The sequence below is a fragment of the Myotis yumanensis genome, unplaced genomic scaffold (genome assembly GCF_028538775.1).
Source record: "Myotis yumanensis isolate MYYU_CA2020_CCGP unplaced genomic scaffold, mMyoYum1.0.hap1 SCAF_21, whole genome shotgun sequence".
Taxonomy (NCBI): domain Eukaryota; kingdom Metazoa; phylum Chordata; class Mammalia; order Chiroptera; family Vespertilionidae; genus Myotis; species Myotis yumanensis.
In genome coordinates this window covers 7,611,886-7,636,385 of record NW_027223772.1, presented here as the reverse complement: position 1 = coordinate 7,636,385, position 24,500 = coordinate 7,611,886, and positions in this window count along the sequence as shown.

Genomic DNA, 24,500 nt, shown 5'->3' with positions numbered 1-24,500 from the left:
TATCCATCTGGTCATCTATCAAGACATTCTTCTCCTAATGGCTCAATTTCCTGAGGAGAACCCTAACTGATACTGTTGTCCAGTCTGATTTCTTACCCAATGCAAAAATCTCTTTTATATATCTGACAAAAAGAGCCTTCATTTTTCAAGTATTTTCATTTATTGGAAGGAAGCATCTTGCTTCATGAGGTAGCCTGTTGTGTTGTTGTATTTTTGTGTTCTATATTTTAAGTTTTATACTAAAATCATTAATCCACATTAATTCCTACTATAACCTTTAAAATGTATTTAAATATACAGAGGGCTCCTTTTTTGCTCATTACATTTTAGGATGCCCACTGAACAAATTAGCACAACACACAGGATGCTGTGTATTAAAGTTCCATGTGAATATATTTTCTTCCTGTAATATAACTTCTCTGTGGCTAAGGACTGTGACAGACTATGCCATATTCATATGGTTATCCTTCTGCTTTCTTAGATACTCAAAATCCCTATGGAATTTGATGCCAATTTTGTAGTCAGTGAAATCTGCCTTTCTGTTACTCGGTATTTTCTTTTCTTTCTAGTGCTTTGGCTTCAAGTTAGAATACATTTCAAACCCCCAAATCCTAGCCCAAACCATTTATATCCACCTTTCTAGCACTGGCCCAGGTGTGCGAGTTGTTTGGAAGCTCCTCAGATGACTATTATACTGAGCCAGTGTGAGCACACACTGCTTTGCACTGACAGGGACCCCCCCCCCCTTCCTTCCCCCACACTGCCACTTTAACGTTTTGAAGATTATTTTTTATATCTCCCCATCTCCTTCCCAAATGAAACATTGTATTTATAACTCATCCGATTATTAGTGTTTCTCTAGAACCTGCACCATGCAGTTTTGCTTCCTCTGGGGCTCATAGGAACTGATCACAACCCGCTTTACATGTGGCATTCTCAGCACATGGCTTCTGGGAGCCCTTTGGAGATGATCAGCCCCCAACTGAGATTCAGAACTGATGAGATAAAGGCTCTGCTGCTATGGAGTCAGTTTTTGTTTAGCTTGTTTGCAAATGACACTGGCTGCTCTGCCCTATGACTGATTCCAAATTTGCTGTTTAATAACCTTTTAAAAATGTATTCCTCTTCTAAATGAATAATAGCCCGAGATTATTAAAACACCCGCACATAGGCTCTGAAATATGAAATATCATGAATGATTCCTGGTTCTACTGCTGTCGGTGGAAGTGGAATTCTTGCAATTGTTGTGAGGAGAATAATTTCCTGTGTCTTGCATGGGAGGATGAGTAATATTTGTTTGGGTGTAAATACACCCGTGGGTTTCCAATGCCCCATCTCCATCCGTCCGTCTTGCCATGGGAAAAGTCCAACCGTGTCTTCAGCAGGCCCAGAAAGAAGGCCACTGCCATAGTCACTCTCCACATTGAAGGGCAGGCCAGCCCAGCATCCCGTGTGTGGCATCCACACTGCCATGGGCCATGCGGTTGCTAAGACTACATGGCTATGGAGAGAGAACTCTCCAATGCAGGGCACGTGTGGGTCAGGGAGCAGGAGAGAGCATGTTTGACCACCTGGAGTTGTGCATTCTCAGCCTTGGGAGGAACCAGAAGTGTTTTCAAGAGAACCAATTCGCTTCTGAGACTGTCACAGGCTTACATTGGAGACTACTCCCTAGCCAACTATGTTTTCCCCAGAGTAGACTGACAGGTCTAGGGTCAAGTACCTCCCCCTGAGCCATTCTGACTTTACTGTACCTGGACCTATCTCCCCCTTCTGTCCCCAATAATCCAGCAACGGATGCGGGAGGGGAGGGGTGTTAGTCTCCTTGGAGGAACAATGCTCTGTTAAGCTGTTGCTTCCTGGTGGTGCCTCCCAGGTGACCATGCTTATAATGTCCAACTTTGCTTTCTTTCCTTTATTAATAGTAACCAGCTAATAACGACAATAACACTGCCAAGTGGTAACTAATGGGTTGCTTAGGAAAAGCTCTGTTAGCGGGGAGAGATTTGTTTCCCTCGTTGGAACAGGGGTCAATGCAGCAACAGTGTCTTGCAGTATTAGTGACCATTATGAGTAGCACTCCTCCAACCTGATTGGGACACTGTAAGTCCATCTTTCCCTTTCACCACACGGGCTTTCACCTCTCACTAGACCTTTAGGTGTTATAAGTCTCCTCACTTTTGAATGATGCCTTTGGACCTTCTTGTCATGTTGTTATTTCTAAAATGCAATAAGGATGCCACCGTGTCAAACATGCCATCCTCCTGGACATCACCCATGTCACCTTCAAGTGACACCAGACTGACCTGGACTTTGCAGAATCCCTCTGCTCTGAATAAATATTTCTTTCCCTTTTTACTTCCCATTCCTGTCAGCCAGGGAGACCTTCTAAGCCTTGGGATAGGCAAGACTAGCCCCTGACAACCTCCGTCCATTTCTCCTTTGTAAGATTCCAGGAGGTTCCTTTTTTCTCAGGGGGGATGATAGCATTGTAATTTGGCTATTAAATAACTATAAAAAGCAAAGAGAGGCCAAATATTACAGACATTCATTTGTGCAGTTTTGCCAGGAGGCTGCAGTGTAACACTCCCCAGGTCCCTTCCCTGCAGATCTCTGGGGGAAGGGATGCGCATCAGTAAAGTCTGGGTGACAGAGCAAAGGTACCTGTCTGTCAGTCACATCTGGGAATAGGTCATTTGCCTGAGTAGGTGTGGCCACTGCAAGCACAGGAAGAGACAATATGTAAACTCCTAAACAAAGGGGTTTACTCTCTTGCTCTTGGTTTGCTCTTGCTTTCTTGGTTCGCCATCTCCTTGCTCACATGATTCCTGGTGATCATTATGAGTAGCACTCCTCCAACCCGATTGGGACACTGTAAGTCCATCTCTCCCCTTCACCACATGGGCTATTTCCTCTCACTAGACCTTTAGGTGTTATAAGTCTCCTCACTTTTGATGTATATGTACATTCATTATATAAATATATATATATGCATACATATTATATGTATATTCTTACAAATTGCTACTCCCCTTTGAAATTACAATAACATGAAATTATAATAACATGACTCAAGAGTCAAAGTCATATAAACACCCTTTACACTGAGAAGGTTTGCTCCTCTCTTATCCCCATTTACCGGTAGACATAACAATTTTTATAATTGTAGGGTTTTATTATGCTTCCAGTGTTTCTTTAGGCAAATTCTAACAAATACATAAATCTATATTTCTTACATGCACCCTTCTTATGTGTAAAATACACATACTTATATGGTATTCTGTTAAGCTTTCGACGACTTTGTATGCTACTGTCACTGGAAATGGAAGTGAGGAGGGAGGAAAATGTGAGGGAATATTTTTTTCTTTACTACTGGCTTACCTTTTATTTAATTCCTCAGCAGTGGCCTTTCTCTCCCTTTCTTTTGATCCTCTCTGAGTATAAGTTGTGATCACTTCTTCCCTCTTGTACCTAACACAGTGCTGGGCATCTAGAAGGAGACAATGCTGATGTGCAAGGTGAATGAGTGACAAATAAACTCGCTACCTCAGGGCCTGAGACACCGGGTGTCTGTGGGGCTCACCACAATACTTCTCCCAGAGCATCTGTCCCTGTTGCAAAGTAACATCTTTAAGAATTTAAGTGGTTTTGTGGGAATAGCAATCAGTGTGCCAGTGAAGTATGGATGCATTTTTCTCTTGCAATGAGACATTTTCAGGTGCTCGTAATTGTGCTATATGCTCAGCCAGTTTTCAAATATATTTAAAAATGATTCATGATACGTTAGGCAAAGCACATTATGCAAATTACATGCCTAAAATATAGTTTAAGTATAAAGACTCAATTCTTATCACACTTTAAAATATTAATCATCAGGTTCAATATCTGATTTTTAGGTTAAAAAAACTGAAATGGAAACACAGATTTTCCAGTACCCAATTGTATCCTAATGCACTCTGTCTAGCTGGAATTTAAATAAGTCATTGAGAAAAGATATTGGGTTATTTTGTGAAATCGATTTGGAGTCTATGATGATAATTAATAAAATTTCTCTTAAAGAGAAACTGAACTTTAATCACTTGGTTGAAATTATAGTTGTCTGTTTAGAGTTTCAAAACTTAATTAAATGATGATAGCACCACATTTAAATTTTCGCCCCAATTCTGTTGCAGGATAAAGCTTCAGAATTTTTTAACATCCCACATGGATAAGTAACTGCTGGGCAGTGAAAAAGATGGGGTTTTACCTTAAGTTTTACCAACTTCTTTCCAAGAAAGAATCCCTACTCATGGGGGGAGAACATTTCTAAGTAGATTTTGTTTTAGTGTATTCACATTCAGTGAAATTTGTAAAATCCTATATTTAAATTATGGATATATTTTGTTTTTTGGATTACTGTTAGGTAACCTCACACCCTTAGAAGGTCAAATAACTTACAAAACTATGAAAATCCTAGAACTTGAGTATGTCATGAGCATCATCACTTAAGCTTTAAAAGGTAGACTAATAATAAAATAACAATTTTTGTGGTCTATATTCAAATAATAAAAGCAAAACTTTCTGAAATATGATGATTGTTTATAGACTCCTGTGAATTAGTCTCATGAAATAAGCAGCACAGTATCTTATGTCATAGTCCAAGTTTTACCAGTGCACAGGCCATTAGTTGGCTTGTTCACATCTAAGAAATATAAGTGATTGAGAAGTTTTTACTTTCATGTGACTTGCAACTCATAGACAAATAATTCCTGGATATCTAATGCACAGTATAATAAATATAGACAACAATATTGTACTATAACTATCAAAGTTGCTAGGAGACTAAATCTTAACTATTTCTACCACAAAAAAGAAATGATAATTATGTGATGTGATACAGGTGCTAACTATCACTACAATGGCAACCGTATGACAATATATATTTGTATCAAATGAACATGTTGCACACTTTAATTTTACAAAATGTTACATGTCAAGTATATATGTTTCATCCTCACCCAAGCATATATTTTCATTAGTTTTGAGAGAGAGAGGAAGGGAGAGAGAAACATCAATCAGTTGCCTCCCATATGTACTCCCTACTGGGGATCAAACCTACAACTTAAGTATGTGACCTGATCAGGAATAGAACCCGTAACCTTTTTGTTGTATGGGACAGCTCTCCAACCAACTGAGCCGCCCGGCCAGGGCTGTCAAATATATTTTTAAATAATAAATAAATTAAGACATTGTCAACTATTAAAAAATTAAGGAAAATAAACATTTTTAAGGTGAAATGATTTCCTAAGATTTTCAAAATCAACATCACTTGATGCAGTGTATTTCTCATTAGAAACAAAACTTTAGCTCCTAAGACAAGTGAGATTCATATAATTTCTACTGACACTCTTTATTCTGCAGGTAGTTAACATAGATAGTATTAAAGCTTGCCTACACCTCATCATTTTGTCAGCTCCTACCAAGATAAATATGAATACCTTAAACAACAATTACATGTAGAATCATTAAATAAATTGAATTCCAATGGTTTGAAAGTATATTGTTGATAGGTCATTGCTAGGTCAATCAGAATTCCTGACCTAGATTGTGATCTTAAGCAATCTGCCCCGAGTTGGGGGCGGGGGGGGGGGCGGGGCGATCAGCTTCTCCATGTAAAATTAAGATATTGGACCTAATCTCTCTGACTTATCTTTGAAATTCTACTTGCTTATGTGTTTAGGGGTAGCCCACCCTCAAGATTTTCCTGTGATAGTTCTGATAAAACTTTTTTCTACATCTTCAAGTTTTTGAAAGAAACTTAAAGTTATTTAAGTTATTTATGCATTTTATGAGACTACCCCCTTTCACTCTTCAAACCAAAGTGAACAATATGTCTCTCTGATCTGAAAAAAATGAGTTTGATAAGGTTATGACTAGTGATCTCTGAATAGCCAAAACAAGTAGGTGCCCATAGTCCCATCTCACCTAACCTCTGCAGCTTTACCCATTGAGGTGCTCTTCCATTTCTGAAACTGCCACTTCCTCTGGCTTTCTGATAGCATTCTTCTCCTATTTTTCTCTTCCTTTGGTGTCCACACAAGTGTATTCAATTCAGTATCTTAGAACTGAGCTCAACAAACTTGATCACATAAAATCTTCCTCTTCCTGTATTTGTGTCCTTAGTGAATGGTGTCACCATTCACAAAATCATAAAATCTCACATTTTAAAGTTTGGAGGTTAAAGAAAACCAGCCTGTGCTTAGCTCAGCAGGCAGCATAGTTCTGTGTAGAGTTTCAACTCCCAGAAGGAGGGGCAGATTCTTCTTCATACAAAAGTACATTTGCTCCTCAAGTCTGTGTACTACTTAAGCATATATAGGCAGTGTCTTTCCTACACACATTTCTTTCATTCAGCCTATTGCCAACGGTGATAGTATGGAATAGTATTTATCAATTTGGTTCCCCATTTGTATTCAGATCTAGGCAGGAAGGAGATGCAGACTTAAATTGGGTAATTTGGGAAGAATTAAGAGGACTGTTTATAAAGATACTAGTAGCCCTGCGCACAAATCCGTGAGCCAGTAGCTCTCTGCAGGGCCTGGCCGCTCCATGCCCGCTGCCCAGAGGCCCATCCGTGGCAGGGAAATGCAAACGACTTCCCTCCCGGGATTGATACCCATCAAGAGAAGCCTAGCTATGTCTTTGAGAAATTAATTAAGCCAAAGTGAAGGAAACCTTTCAAGGATTAGAGGTGAGGTTGCAGATAAGTTTCAGGAGGTAGAACACAGGAGCCAGTGGAGAGTCAAGAAACAACAATGAGGTGCAGAAAAAATAATGAGGTTGAAGACAGATGAATGAAAGTTGGAGTGTAAAGCACCCAGAATGTAGACTTATACATATACAATACATTTTTGACAAAAGCATCAATATAATTCAACTGGGAAAGAAATATTTTAAGCAAATGGTACTGGACAATTAAATGGCTGTACGGAAAAAAATTCAACCAAGACTTCTATCTCTTATTATTCACAAAATTACCATACAAAAATTTAATTCAAGATAGATTATAGACCTTGATATGAAAACTAATTTTATGAAGTTCCTAGAAGAAAACAGAGGGGAATATCATTGCAATATGAAATGTGGCTTCAGATTTGAGAGAATGCAAAAAGCATTGAACTGCACTTCATCAAAATTAAAAATGGCAGCCCTGATTGGTTTGGCTCAATGGATAGAGCGTTGGTTTGCGGACTGAAGGGTCACAGGTTCAATTACAGTCAAGGGCATGTACCTTGGTTGCAGGCACATCCCCAGTAGGGGGTGTGCAGGAGGCAGCTGATCGATGTTTCTCTCTCATGTTTCTAACTCTCTATCCCTCTCCCTTCCTCTCTGTAAAAAATCAATAAAAATATTTTAAAAAATTAAAACTGTTAACTCATCAAAGCACAGGAAGTGAGAAGCAAACCACAGACTGGGTAATCAGCTTCTTAGTACATGTATTCGTTGAAGGCATATTATTTACAATAATTATACAAAGAATTATTTTAAGTCTATAACAAATAGGACAGCTCAGTAAAAAATGGACAAAAGACACTTCATAAAAAGTAAAATGTAAATATGTACTAAACACATAGAAATATTCCCAATATCATCACTCATCAGGGAAATGACTATTAAACTAGCGTAAGATCCCACTACACACTCACTGTAATGGCTAGTGTTAAAAAAACAAACAAGTCAAACTTTGGGGAAGATGGGCAGTGACTGGATCTCTTACATATTTCTGGGGAAAGGGTATAACAGCTGTGGAAAAACTCTAATGAAATTAAACATACACCTACTTAGGAACCAATAATTCCTTTCCTGGTATTTATTGAAAAGATATAAAAGCACAAAACAACATGTATAAAAAGTTTACCACAATCTATTCACTTTAGCAAAAACCTTGGCATTTCCCTCTATCAACTAGAGAAAGAATAGACAGACTGTGATATAATCATAAATGCATTCTACTCAGCAATTGAAAGGAAGACACAAACATTGAAAGGATACATTCAATGACCTGGGTGAACTGGGGGAAAGTGTCTGTTTCAATCCCTTCTCCTTGATTCAATTTCTAACTTTGATGGAATGAAAGAATTAGATAAGTAGGTTGCTTTGTATTTTATTGTAAATGTTTGCATATTTTTCTATCAAATATATTTGCTACTGAGTACTTTCCTGCCATATTGAGATATAAATGTAGAACATGCAAACTCTGCTTGTTATTCAATAAAACAAAACGAAGCCCTGTTTTTTAACCATATTATTTGGTGATCAGGAAGTGATGTTTTAATCATTTTCCCTCTCAGTGATAATTTGATTCCTTCAAAGGCAGTTTTCTTTTTCTTTTTTCTTTTTGTTATGTTCTAGGAAATTAGCTAGAGTTTTGGAGTAGTAATACAATGCAATATTTTTTTTTTCTTTAACATAAAGGAAACAAGCCCAAAGTTAGTGTTTTCTGGAAGAACGTTTATTTTTTATAAGCAGTTTACTAATATTAAACAGGAGATGCCTGAGGCTGAGCTGACCTTCATTTGTCCCTGTTTAATCCCATGCAGTGTCCCTAGGAAGTCGCTGTGAGAGGGACAAGCACAAGAGGTAATGCCCCAGAAATCCAAGGAACAGATTTTCTTTTTTTTATTATTTATTTATTTATTTATTTATTTTATTGCTTAAAATATTACAACTAGTAGTATATTTGTCTCCTTTTTCCCACCTTTGACCTTCCCCCAGCCTCCCCTACCCCCCAGTGTCTTGTGTCCATTGGTTATGCTCGTATGCATGCATACAAGTCCTTCGGTTGATCTCTTACCGCCCCCTCCTGCCCCCCCACCCTCCTCCACCTTCCTGCTGTAGTTTGACAGTCTGTTTAATGCTGCTCTGCCTCTGTATCTATTTTTGTTCATCAGTTTATAATGCTCTTTATTATCCATAAATGAGTGAGATCATATGGTATTTTTCTTTCACTGACTGGCTTATTTCACTTAGCATAATGCTCTTCAGTTCCATCCATGCTGTTGCAAATGGTAAGAATTCCTTCTTTTTTACAGCAGCGTAGTATTCCATTGTGTAGATGTACCACAGTTTTTGAATCCACTCATCTGCTGATGGCCACTTAGGCTGTTTCCAAATCTTGGCTATGGTAAATTGTGCTGCTATGAACATAGGGATGCATATATCCTTTCTGATTGGTGTTTCTGGTTTCTTGGGATATATTCCTAGATTTTCTTTTTAATATGCATAGCTGTCTTTTTTCTCAAATACCAAAGCCGAGGTCTCTTCTGAACTGGAATATGTAAACCTATAGGGTTTCCCTTCCACCTGCCATAGTGTCATATTATACCACATTATACCATACTATAGTTTGCAACATGAGCCTAGAGATAGGGAGCGCAGAGAAAACAGAGCTGGCCTGGCTTCCTCTGTAGGTGAGAGCTTCCCTGAGACCGATTACTGCTCTAGCAGCCTGAAGAAGAGGAGAGTATTACTCTGATTTTTTACTGTATCCTCCACCTCTAATTATACACACCCATGTTGACCATGCTGGTTCAGTGAGTGCTGTCTGATTCCACAGTACCTAATGGGATGCCAATGTTTACTAGTATAGAACACAAATCCGATCTTACTCAGGGGAGGCTAAACCTATTTCCACAGAGAAGCCACACAAACAAAAATCCTGACAACCCTTTTAACGTGCTACAAAACATAATACATATGTCAGAGAAATGAGTTTTAAAATGTCTTCTCTCCAATTTCAAGGCCCCCTTTCATAAACATTTTTAGATGATTCCATAAACCTTAAGTGGACATGTGGACTAGAGTCTTACATTTATCAAAATATTCACTCAGGAAGTTTGCCAATTACAGTGCGGCCTTGACTTACGAGTGTCCCAACTAACGAGTTTTTTGAGATACCAGCTGTCTCTCCCCCGATTTTTTGCATTGAGTTGACAGAGTAATTTGAGTTAACAAGCTCCTTAATGAGCTCCTTAACGAGCTCGGTCTCAGAACGAATTAAACTCGTAAGTCAAGGCCCCACTGTATTAGTATCTTCTGTGACTAGAGTATCTATCATAGGTCATTGTGCTGTCTTTTGTTAAATGGAGAAACACATCTCATAGAATGCTTGTATGCTGTAGAGAAAAGTAGAATAAATTACCTTTATAAATGTTTGAGTTTCCCAATGTTTCCGCTAAGATTGTTCAAAATCCTTTTTGTTTATGGATTTAATTTCTGTTTAGTATAAGCTCAAATACTTTTATTGCCTGTTAGGTGTTATCATTTTTATTTAATGATGACAGCATAATCAAGATTTTAAATTACCCGTAAAATCTACCCTCTTGTTTATTTCTTCAAAAGGTAGGAAGATTGCCAATTTTCTGAAGAGTCTGAGCAAGATATAAATATAACAAAATCATTTCCAGGAGTCTTATTTTGTAAGGGAGAAAATAATCATAGCACTGCTAATGCATTTGATGAAGGAAAAATAATAACTGTTGGAGCAAGAACATTATGTCACTGTGTGTGTGTGTGTGTGTGTGTGTGTGTGTGTGTGTAAGTAAACAGATGTTTGCAACCCCTGTGATGATCACTCATCTATCTGTTCCTTTAAAAAGCACATTTGCAATATCCTTGTTCTTAGGTGAGTAGCTTCAGGAAAAAGATCAAATGGAACAGAAAAAAAAATCATTCTGAAATTTTTATCTGATCCTGATCCATTTAATCTTGATCTCAGCTACCCAGCAGCACTTTTCCCTTAAACTTGATTATCAGTAGAGAAACACTTCTTGCCAGACTACAAAGAAAAGCTTTCTAAATCCAGGCTCCTGTTTTCAGTAAGTCAGAGAGCCGGTATGATATATTTGTTTGATTTAGGGTAGAGTTGTGATTTTTGTGGCGGTGTTTGTTCATATTATGTTTATTTTCTGGAAAACAGCAGTTCTTAAATCTGTGTAACTCGGAATGGTTTTAGATAAGCTCCATGGAGGCTTTTATTTCAAAGAGCTTAATATTGGGCAAACAAAAGACATTCTTCATCTAGAATCAGTTCACGACGTTTTTCTAGCAAGACTGAAGAATTTGTGGGAATCCATCTAGCCTCACTGGGCCACTCTCCCTGTTACAAACCAAGCTTGTTTGCAGAACAGCTGAAGTCTCAGGCTGCAGTCAGCTGCCGTGGCATCGACAGAAACACCAGAAAGCAGCTCTTGCCCTGCCTAACTGAGCCTAAGCGGGTATAGCCTTGCAGGTGAATCTCGCAGAACAAAAGCAAGTCTCTTACCCAAGTGGATACAAAGCCCATCCATCACCAGTTTTCAATCTCCGTTATATGATCCCTGTCACAAAACAGTTGATCTAGGTACAAAAACAATTGCTAATTTACCAGAGTTTTAGACAGCACTGAAAGCTGCCGGTTTATGATATGGGCCATTGAATTAGACTCTGGGACCTCAGTTTATTGTTCGTAACAATAATGGGTGCAGTTAAAATCCGCTGCTAAAATCCCTTCCCCTCTCCCCCCTGGCATTATAAGCATGTGTCTTTTCCCCAGCCAACTTCACAAAAGATGTAAATAAAACATGGTGGTTCCATGTCACACCTACGCGATCGTCAGGTAGCTCAAGATGAATAGAGCTTTCGACTTTCACAAAGGGAAAATAGTGCTTTTTTTAAAGTACCTGGTTTTTAAGCCGCATAATTGATTGATGTTCTCAAATAGGTTCTTTCTGTGCCTTTGGAAAACCACGGGTGCATGTATATCTCAGAGAATCTCATCAGCCCAACATCACTCACCAATGTGATGTTTTCCATTTTTAGAAAGAAAATGCCTGTCTGGGACCTATGTTTTTTTCAACCCGACAATGGGTCATTTGCACCATTCCTAGAAATATCATTTAACTTGGCAGCTTTTCATTAAGTGAGAGAGTGAGTTTGTCAGTGTTCTTATACAGAGATATACGTATGTATATTTACCAGGGGCTGCTTTTATGTCTTACAAGCTCCCTGCAGCGCTGGGAAGGCCATGAGAGCTGTCAGTCCTCTGTGCTTCTTGGCTATTCATTTCAAACAGCTCAGAAACAGCCGAGGCCCAGCCTATAAACCAAGCATCGCAGAACAGTTCATCTCTTTTGCAAGAGTCAAATCATGCTGATGTGTTGTTGTTTTTTTAATTGAGTTTTGTTACTAGTTAAAAACCAATGAAATATGTAAAAAAATTTCACTTGCCATTATTAGGTGAATTTTCCTATGATTACAATTATCACCATTTTCCAATGAACCTCTGCATTTATTTGCTTAGGAAAATTCAGTATTTATTGCTCTTTTGCTTAAGGAGAGGGTATTTCAGAATGTCGAGATTCAATCTATGCTTGCTCGTTTTGCTGATGACTCCTGCTTTCCTATTTGTTCCACATTTTCCTTACTAACCATGAGAAAGTTGCAGCCAAGTTTAAGTTATGACAAGTATTTGAGACAATCACACAATTCCACTTCCTTCTCTTTCTCTGTGTTATGATATCAAAAGTCAACTTTTGATAAATATCTCTCCTATAAAATTTCCACAAATGCATTGAACAACAGGCTATGTGTTCTTATATAAAATATCCAGTAAAGTCCTTTAAAATACTTAAAAATGATAGGTTCTTTACCATCAGAAACAAGTTTCTCATCATTTCAGCCCCTCTTTCCTATTTATTGGGTCACTCAGTAGATATCTGATAATGTATCTGATTAGTGTGTTAGATGTGGCAACATGTTTAAGACATGATCACTTTCCATAGAAGCTGATTGTGCTATGTAATCTAAACTCTTCATGAATTTAATCTCAGTCTTCATAAACTTTTTGAATGAACAGCTACATCAAGACAGAAGACATCAGGAAAAATATGAGCAGACATCTAACAAAGGAGACATAATATTGTGGAAGAGGGAATCAGAAGGGGAGGATTTGAATCTCTAGATTACAATGTCCTCAATTTCCATAATGAACAGAATTTAATTATTGAAATGATTAAAAATGATATACAGGTGCCAAATAAAAAACATTTGGCATATACATTGCCTTTACTAGAGTTAGCAGGAATCACTGATACCATCGTTGCCACATACTTCTGAAGGGAAACAAGAACTTGCCTGTCAGTCAAGGTAACTTCATGTTATTTTTGCCTCCTCTCCTATGTTCTACACTACTCCAAGGTCTATAACTGTAATCATCATGTTTAGAAACTGTGAAAAGAATAGATTATTCTTGTGTTTGTCTTGTAAGTTTACATCTAAAAAAGACAATGGGAAAATTGACAAATATTCTTATTAGTGGTTGATCCCAATTAATTTCATCTAGTCACCACACTAATATTGTGTACAGCCTCTATCCCTCTGCCTGGCATGCATTTCAAGCAACCTGATTCACATAACCTTAATAATCTGAAACATTTTTAACATATTTGGTTTTTTGTTTGCATGCATTTTATTTTTGTTTTTATTTGTTGTTGTTTTTTAAATCTTAATTGTTGAGAGTATCATAGATGTCCCCATTTTTCCCCCCATTACCCTCCTCCACTTGATTCCTGCCCTGCCTTCACACCCTATTGTCTGAGTCTATAGGTAATGCATATCTACATATATAAAAGGCGAAGTGACCGACCGTATGTCCATTTGACCAGCTGACCACCTGGTACATATGACACACATTAGCAATTTAAAAATAAACATTGACTCGCACATGCACAATACATATAAAGCTCTCGCTGGTGCCAATTGCATGTGTGTTTTAATTTTATAATGCTACTAGAGGCCCAGTGAATGTATTCATGCACTGGTAGGGTCCCTCGGCCTGGCTTGTGGGGATCGGGCCAAAACCAATCTCTAGGTCCTGGGTGTGGGTGAAGCAGATTCGAGGCCAACAGTGCCCCAGCAGCAACCTAACCCATGGCCGATTCCACGAGGAATCTGGCTCCCTCCTCTACTGGCCAGAGCATCTGCCCCCTGGTGGTCATTGGGCATCATAGCTACTGGGTAAAGGGTCAAATGGTCGCATAGGCTTTTATATACAGTATATAAATATTATATATACTATTTTGACATATACTTTTTACAGTAACGTAATTACTGCATGAATCTTTCTTCTAACTAATTTTCTTTCAATGTGCATGAATCTGTACACTGGGCCACTAGTATGCATATAAGATCTTTGGTTAACTTCTTCTACCTGTCCTCCCTCCTTCCCTCTGAGGTTCATCAGTCTGCTCCATGTTTCCATGTCTCTCATTCTATTTTATTTACCAGTTTATTTTGTTCATTAGATTTCTTGTTCATTTTTGTTTCTTCTTCTTCCTCTTCTTAAAGAATACCCTTCAACATTTCATGTAATACTGGTTTGGTGGTGATAAACTCCTAGTTTTTTCTTGTCTGTGAAGTTCTTTATCTGACCTTCAATTCTAAATGATAGCTTTGCTGGATAGAGTAATCTTAGTTGTAGGTCTTTGCTATTCATCACTTTGAATATTTCTTGCCACTCCCTTCTGGCCTGAAAAGTTTTGATTGAGAAATTAGCTGACAGTCATATGGGTGCTCCTTTGTTGGTAACTAACTGCTTTTCTCTTTCTGCTTTTAAGATTCTCTCTTTGTCTTAAACCTTTGGGTTTTCAATTATGATGTGTCTTGGTGTGGGCATCTTGGATTCCTTCTTGTTTGGGACTCTCTGCACTTCTTTGACTTGTAAGTCTTTTTCATAAGGTACGGGAAGTTTTCTATCATTATTTCTCCAAATAGGTTTTCAATATCTTGCTCTCTCTCTTCTCCTCTGGCACCCCCATAATGTGAATGTTGGTACATTTAAATTTGCCCCAGAGGCTCCTTACAGTATCTTCATATTTTTGGATTCTTTTTTCTTTTTGCTCTTCTGATTGGGTGTTTTTTGTTTCCTCATATTCTAAATCATTGATTTAATTCTCAGAATCCTCTACTTTACTATTTAATCTTTGTAAATTATTCTTTATTTCAGTTAGTGTATGCTTAATTTCTGACAGGTCCTTTTTCATGTAGTTGAAATTTTTACTAAGGTCCTTAAAAATCTCACTAAGTCCCTTGCAGCTCTCATTAAGTCCCTTGAAGCTCTCATTAAGATCCTTGAGTAACTTTATAACCATGGTTTTGAACTCTGTATCCAGTAGTTTTCTTGTTTCCCTTATTTCCATTTGTGACACGTTTCTTTGTCTCCACATTTTGGCTGCTTCCCTGTGTTTGTTTGTGTGTGTTTTTGTATATAATAGGCAGAGTTGCTATTTCTCCTGGAATTGGTAGAGTGGCCTTGTGTATTAGGTGTCCTGTAGGGTCCAGTGACTCAGCCTCACCAACCACCTGAGCTGGGCACTCTAGGCGAGTCCCTGTGTGGGCTGTACGCACAGTCTTGTTGTAGTTGAGCTTTGATTGCTGTTGGTGTCACTGAGAGGAATTGACCTCCAGGCCAATTGACTGTGAGGGCCAGCAGAGGTGGGAGCAAAACAACCCGGCCAGGTAGCTGAGGAAGGTGGGAGCAAAACAAGTCGGCTGGGCAGCTGAGGGAGGTGGGAATGATCAACCTGGGCCGGGGGATGAGGGAGGCGGGAACAATCAACCTGGGCCAGGCGGCTGAGGGAGGCGGGAACAAACAAGCTGGCTGGGGGCTGAGGGAGGCGGGAACGATCAACCTGGGCCAGGCAGGTGAGGGAGGTGGGAACAAACAAGCCGGACATCCCCCGAGGGGTCCCAGACTGAGAGAGGGCACAGGCCGGCCTGAGGGGACCCCCCCCTCCCCGAGTGCACAAATTATTGTGCACCGGGCCTCTAGTCCATATATATATAAAGCTAATATGCAAAGTGTCCCCTCAGGAGTTCGACTGGGAGACCAGGAATTTGATTACTTGCTATGACATGCGCTGACCACCAGGGGGTGGCATGGAAAGACGGAAGGCCCTGGCTGACAGCCAGAAGTCCCCGATCTGCCCTGATCCCTGGCCAAGCCTAGGGACCCTACCCATGCACAAATTTTGTGCACCGGGCCTCTAGTTAATTTTGTGCACCAGGCCTCTAGTTAAGATGACTGCCTAACAGTCAAGACAGTCTCTTCAATAAATGGTGTTGGGAAAATTGGACAGATACATGCAAAAAGATGAAACTAGACCACCAACTCACACCATACACAAAAATAAACTCAAACTGAATAAAAGACTTAAACGTAAGATGGGAAACCATAAAAATACTAGAGGAATCCACAGGCAGCAAAATTGCAAACATATGCCGAAGGAATTTCTTCTCTGATAATGCTCCTAGGGCAATGGAAACTAAAGAGAAAATAAAAAAATGGGACTACATCAAAATAAAAAGCTTTTGCACAGCAAAGGAAACCATCAACAAAACAACAAGAAGACCCACTACATGGGAGAACATATTTGCCAATGATACCACTGATAAGGGTTTAATTTCCAACATTTACAGGGATCTCATGAAACTTGACAAAAGGAAGATAAACAATCCAATAAAAAAATGGGCAACGAACCTAGATAGACACTTTTCGAAAGAGGACATACAGAAGGCCGAAAGACATATGAAAATATGCTCAAAGTCACTAATTATACGAGAGATGCAAATCAAAACAACAATGCATTATCATCTCACACCTGTCAGAATGGCTATCATCAACAAATCAACAAACAACAAGTATTGGAGAGGATATGGAGAAAAAGGAACCCTTCTGCACTGCTGGTGGGAATGCAGACTGGTGCAGCCACTGTGGAGAACAGTTTGGAGCTACCTCAAAAAACTAAAAATGGAACTCCCATTTGACCCAGTGATCCCACTATTAGGAATATATCCCAAGAAACCAGAAACACCAATCAGAAAGGATATATGCACCCCTATGTTCATAGCAGCACAATTCACCATAGCTAAGATTTGGAAACAGCCTAAGTGCCCATCAGCAGATGAGTGGATTAGAAAATTGTGGTACATCTACACAGTGGAATACTATGCTGCGGTAAAAAAAAGGAACTCTTGCCTTTTGCAACAGCATGGATGGAACTGGAGAGCATTATGCTAAGTGAAATAAGCCAGTCAGAGAAAGATAAATACCACATGATCTCACTCATTTGTGGATTATAGAGAACAACATAGACTGATGAAAAGGGACAGATCCAAAGACTGAGAAACAGTGATCAGGCTGTCAATCCCCAGAAGGAAAGTAGGGGAGGGCAGGGGTAAGGGGAAGAGATCAACCGAAGGACTTGTATACATGTATATAAGCCAAACCAATGTACATGGACAACAGGGGGATGGGAGCATGAGTGTTCGGGGGGCGGGGGAGGGAGGTTGGAGGTTAATGGGGGAGATGAGGACACATTTGTAATACCTTAACTAATAAAAAAAATTTAAAAAAAGATGACTGCCTAACAACCTATGTGTTAATCATACACTGGCTACACTTTGAGCTTTTCTAAAACAAACCTTATCACAATCATAAAATTGTACCCCTGGAAGCTCTCAAATACTTAAGAGGGATATTTGAATAAGGTGTCTGGTGTTGACTGATTAAATCAATGTGTATTTATATTCTCCCATTTTTCAATTTAAGGTGACTCACATCAAAATGTTCATTACAGGAAACTGAATTCTTATGTTAGTCTCACTATCATTAGATGTGTTACTTTAGGCTAGCTTCTAAATAGTGTATGTTTATGTTCCATCATTTTATCATCTTCACAGGGTTATTGGTAGAACAAATTATCTGTGCTTAGCTAATTATGTGATATTCCAGAGATACTCAATGATGACTGGTGATGATAATAAAACCACTACTTTATCAGAAGATATACATTTTTTACAAGTATATTCTAAAATGAATGAGGTCTTTTTGTTTGGTTCTATCCAGCAGTCTGGTTTATCAAGCAAGACATCTTATGAAGGAACAGAGCAATATACTATTTGGAATGAGAATATCTAGAGTTTAGTACTGGCTCTCCTGTGACCTTGGGAAGGTCTTTTACTGATTATGAACCTGCCTGCAAAAGAATTATGGTCCTAGCTACCTTCCTGACCCCTCTCTCTTCACCCTCCATGTCCTCACTATCCTTCAGCTGACTTTTCTTTAACAGCTTTATTAAGGTATAATTTATATACGAAAACTGCATATAGTTAATGTTGGGTGACTTTTGTCTGTGCTGAAACCTACCTAATACCTTAGGGGATTTACTTGGGGAAATCCTCTCAACATCTATTCACCCAGATCTTCTGGCTGATTTCATCTGTTCATTCAATTTCTAATATTAAAAGCTCTAATGGGAGGTCTTCACTGGTTAAGCTATATAAACCTAACTCAGTACCCAATCTTATTAGCTTCTTAACAATTGTCATGATCTGAAATTATCTTATATATCACTTTGTTTACATGTTATTGTTTGTTTATACCTGATAGAATGACTTCTGTATGAAAACACAGACCTTGTCCCTCTTTTTAATGTATTATATACTGGAACAAAGTAGATTCTGACTAAATATAGGTTAAATGGAAGAAAGAAAAATTACTATATTATTCTGAGACAGATACTGAGGACAAATACAATTACAGATGAGAAGGCATCTCCTGAACTGTAATGCACATTAAAATTACTACTATTAGGTAGATCTTAATGCTTTCATGTTATATGTTCAATTTATAGAGTTATTGCATAAGAGAACCAGAATATGAAACCAGGAAGTCTGACTCAGGGCCTATAATCGTAGTCATGTTGCTGCAGTTCATGTGCAAACTACAGAAACTAGGCAATTTAATGATGGCCAGCTTCCTCAAACAAAATAATTATTTATTTATTACCTCAATTTGGTGCATGAAAGAGATTTGAGCCTATCAAAATTTCCAATGGATAGAGTCCAATGTGAGCTTGGAAACTGTAATTTGTTTTAAGAACTTGGTATAGAACAGTGGTCGGCAAACTCATTAGTCAACAGAGACAAATATCAACAGTACAACGATTGAAATTTCTTTTGAGAGCCAAATTTTTTAAACTTAAACTATATAGGTAGGTACATTGTTATTAACTTAATTAGGGTACTCCTAAGGCTTAGGAAGAGCCACACTCAAGGGGCCAAAGAGCCGCATGTGGCTCACGAGCCACAGTTTGCCGACCATGGGTATGGAATATTTAACTTTTGTTAATATCTAAGCCCTCTTTGATTGCCAAAGGCTGGTTGGGATCATCACATTGAACTATTCTTTACTTTTTTGCCTTCCTAAGGATGTGCCCAGTAAGGACTTATTGGTGAAAAAGGGACAAGATATCCTATAATTTCTCAACCAACTTTCCATGACTTCTAGAGAGAAATGTGGCTATATTTTGATTTCTGTGTTAGAGCATATTTGCCTGGAGTGAACTCTCTTGGGATTTCATTCACATCTGCTAGAAAGAAAATGACTTAAGAGAAACCATATGTGCTTATTTTAAAACTGTTTTAGGCACTTGACAAAATGTGGTGGTTTTTAATATTAAAATATTCTTTATATAACTGGCTTAGATGTGTGTCAGTGTTGGGTCTTTTAATGATATAATCAGGACGTTAAGTGAATATGATTTTTTCCTCTTCCCCTGTCAGTGTTATTTTATGTCATTTAATTGTCCATATAATTCTTGCATAATGATGAGTAAATTTTCCTTTAGACCTGCAGCAAACTTAAATATATATATATTTTTCATCAGTTCCTTTATAAAGTTTTCCAGGGAGCTATAACTCTCATATACTAATATTCCTTCTAGAGCAGGGGAGGAAAAGGTCCAGCCTGCAGGCCAAATAAGGCCCACAAAATCATTTGGTCTGGTCCTGCCAAGGCATTAGGGGTGAGTTAATTAAATCTTTCACCAAATATAGCAGGCTAATTTTTGAGGTGATAATTTTGTATGGTCCACAAATAATGTTATAAATATCCAAATAGTCCTTGGCAGAAAAAAGGTTCTCCACCCCTGCTTTTAGAATAATGGGAATCTATTGGGGGATGAAATGTTAAAAAATTCAAAAGTTCACTTTTAGTCAAATGTGGCAAGTAATCAAGCAATAAAAAGTGCATAGTAAGAAATCCTGAAAAATATTTTGAAAAATGACAGATTTAAATCTTATGCACCAACCTTGCTCATATTTTAGAGGAGTACTGATAAAGTAGTAAAATCAGAATGCTGAGTGGGCTCAAAAGCATACCATATGGAACTAAAGATAGAGGGCATTTAACTTACGAAAGAGGCAATTACAGAAAGACTTATTGCTCTCAAACACTGGAAGCAACATCATATTGAAGAGTCATGGGAACACATATTTCTAATATCACCTTATTTAATCCATTCTTTGCTTACTAAATGTTGTATTGGTAGGTTGAGAGTTTCCAATAACTGGAAATGTTAAAGCATGAATAGAAAACGGATTACTGGCAATGTCATAGGTAGGAATCTATTTGAGGAGGTTGACAAAATGAACTTTTAATTTCAAGTCCTAGATTTTTGTTGAATAATAACTAAGCAGGATCTCAGCCCTGGCTGTCAGAGACCTGAGATGTAAAACTAGTTCTCTCACAGACTTGAGGGTCATTGGCCATGTCACGCAAGCACAGTTTTATTAATGTCTCCTTTAGATCCAGCCAAGTACTCAGATGGTACTGCTCTTGAAAATTTTAACTTTTCCTTCAATTACCTGGGGCCAGCCAGGCCAGCAGTGTCCAGCAGGGTGGCTCAAAACAGTGCCAGGGGCTGTGTGGGCCCCACTCTCCAATCTGAATCTAGATTCTCTCTGAACTCTATCTTCATTCAAGAGGTTGACCAGATGCCTCAATGAGCTCCATAATTGACTTACATATAGTTGTCTGAGTCCTCCTGTTTAAGTCCAGGTGTAGCAAGTTGATTACTTCCACTGAACAGCACGGTATTTCTTTCAATGGATTTTGTGAGCTGGGCTTTCTGAATGATGTTTTCTAATTATTAATTGTTTTATAAAGAGAAGGATGAGCTCAGGCTCTGAATTACCAATGATCTACTGCCAAATGCTGGACTTATCTATGTGTGTGGATTCATGTGTAAGTTCTCATTCATCTATGTTTCAACTTTGATGCAAACTCTAGTGTACAACACCTGAGAACAGCAGGACTAGCAGCAGGTATCCTTTCCCTGTGCACGCCCTGCCACTGGCACTCATGGTGGTCACCCAACCACCTCTCCAGTCTCTGTGCCAAATTCTCTGGTAGTGGCAGAGCCTATTTCTTCCAAGGACTTCATGACTTTTGTTCCTCAAAGACAATAAAACCTTTCAGTTAATGCCTTTTCTTCTATCCAGTCAGTGATATTGAGCTCTCCCAGGTCAGTTTGAAATCATGCTGAATAAATGAAAACATTTGTTCTGCCCATGGGCACTTTGTCTATCTTTTCAGTATTGGTTATATGTAGAAATCAAGGGTATGGTCATAATTGAAATAAATTACCTTCTAAGAGAACATTTTATATCTTATAAATAGAATAACACATCTTCCAATAATGCATTCTTTTGAACTCTTTAAGTCTTGACTTAAATGAGTTCAAGAGAATGCATTATTGGAAGATGTGTTATTCTATTTATACTATATAAAATTCTGAAAGGTAAATTTAACATGACCATAAAATGAATTATTATTTAAATAATTTCTATTTAATGTAAATGAAACTTAAGGTTTGTGGTCATTGTCAACAATGCAGAGTAATAATGTTGAAAGAGTCAATGAAAGTTAGTATTCATGGTTAGCATGACAGTTAACACTGCATTATGAGAAATTATGTAATTAGCATTAAATAAATGGTATTGGAGAACTACAAGGATAAAAAAGTTCATATTATTTCAACAAACACCATTTCTATAAAACCATGACATTTGAACAATAACTGTTGCTACGTTTTTCTTAAATTGGGACATGTGAAATTAGATAGGAACAGCATATTTCACAACATAGAAGATAAAGAGAGAGCTTATGGACTTGAGGAGAAAGAAGAGGGGCTTGAGCAGTATGTAGACTCTTCTTGTCCAATGAATGGAAAATAATAAATAAATAAGTGGCTCTTGTCTACTCATTGTTTTAGAGTTTCATCAATAACTTACTACTTTTGGGTTCCATGAGTTTTCTAATAAATTTATACTCAAATTATTTATATGGGTACCCCACAAAAAATATCTTCTCAATGTCCCATATATCATAGGGTGGTATTGCTCATCTATTTTAGAAATTGACTTGGATTCTATAAAATGACTATGATTTAATGTGAGCATTTATCATCTATTTCATAAACATATTTGTGCATCATCTTTAGCAAGCAAGAATAAGCAAACAAACAATAGTAATAAAATACTGTGTAGAGGACAAGATCAAAAATCTGGATCAGATTTTAGTGCTAGTAAAAATAATAGTTGGATCTTTGTTGAGTATATTAGTCAATTATACATCTCACTGGCAAATAAGTTCTGCAAAGAATTTCTGTATACATGCAAGATCAAAGATAAATAATGCACAAGTTGACATGACTTCTAAGTTTTTTATTAGTTTCCTGTGGTTAAAGTTTGAGAATTGACATGTCAGATGAGCCCATGACACTGGAAGAGCTTATTTTTATGCACTTTAATCTAGAGTATAGGGAGGGAAGAATATCTTTGCTGAAGGGCATTCTTTTTTACCATAACCATGGTAGTTCTAATTACCACACAGTTAACCAATTGATTTATTGCTGCACTATTCAACACACTAGATACTTCCTCAAGACTGTGTGGTCATATACCACACTACAGTTAGTGACTCTTTCATTTGCACAGGTTCTTTCCATTGCATATAAGCCCAATACAAGTCCCTTAAATAAAAACAAACAAACAAAAAACACCTGAGAACAATTAAAATATCAAGGTATATGTGAAGAATTTACATTTCACAACTTTTTAGGCATTCCTTACTTAATGAAACATGTTAATTCCACACTTTCAATCAGGGACTAATGGGCTTGATACCTATTTATGTGAGGCCCCTGGTACTAATGTTTTCCCCCTGAAGCACTGAGCATAATGTGACTCAGGGGAGAAGAGAGAAGACGCAACAGCCATGGGTGTTGCCATTAAGTTTGGAGAAGGAGCTGGTGACCTGGGGGAGATTTGTAGGAGGAATGTTGATATAGTAGAGATATCACAAAAATTATGTCAGGTTCATACCGAAATGGGATGGGAAGAACCAGAAAATTCAGAGATTGTATAGCATAGTGGATACACATGTATTTTGGTATCCCACAACTTGACTTTAAACACAACGATTTGCTAACTGACATATTGAACAGAGCTGCTGTGTATTGCTATGCCGGATATGTTCTGTTCAAATTCTCTCAGTTGGCTGATCATTCAGCCAATGAACTACTTGCCAGGAGACGCTCAGAGCTGCTTCCACCTGAAGGTGGGGAAACCTTTTTTTCATTCCCACAAAGTGTTTTTTTGTGTGTGTGCCTTGAAGGTACTAGTTGACATCTTTGAGACTCAGTTTATTCATCTTTAAGATGTACTTAATAATATTTGCCTTGCAGGGCCATTGTGATGATTATAGAGAACTAGAGGCCCTGTGCACAAAATTCATGCACTGAGGTTGGGGGACGTGTCCCTCAGCCCAGCTTGCACCCTCTCCAATCTGGGGCCCTATGGGATCGGGCCTAAACCAGCATTCAAGCATCCCTCTCACAATCCGAGACTTCTGGTTCCTAACCACTTGCCTGGTTGCCTGCCTGATTGCCCCTAACCTGCTTCTGCCTGCCAGCCTGATCACCCCCTAACCGCTCCCCTGCCAGCCTGATTGACACCTAACTGCTCCTCTGCCAACCCGATTGCCCCCAACTGCCCTCCCCTGCTGGCCCAATCACCCCCAACTGCCCTCCCCTGCCAGCCCAATCGCCCCCAACTGCCCTCCCTTACAGACCTGGTCTCCCCCAACTGCCCTCCCCGGCAGGCCTGGTCACCCCTAACTACCCTCCCCTGCCGGCCATCTTGTGACAAGATGGGGGCAGCCATCTTGTGATGATGCGGGGGGTGGCCATCTTGTGACGACATGGGACAGGGTGTGAGGGTGTGAGGGTCAATTTGCATATTACCTCTTTATTATATAGGATGTGTGTGAAGAACCTCTCAAAATACATCCACCTAGTTAGGGACGGTTAGAGTAATAGGACTATTGCTTTGTGCTCAGCTCTGTGTATGATGGAGGATTATATGCATCATATGATGTCTTCTGGGAAATTATGAGTTATCTGTGGAAAACAAAATGATCTTATTAACTATATTGAGTAGGAGAGGTCAGGGTGGCCAAGGGAATCAAGTGAAGTGTGATGGCAATGGCTGGGCATTTTACTGTATGTAAAACAATACTTCCTTAAAGAAACGTTTTTTTAAAAGCCCTTTGTTTTGGAAAAGTGCATATTCATTATGAT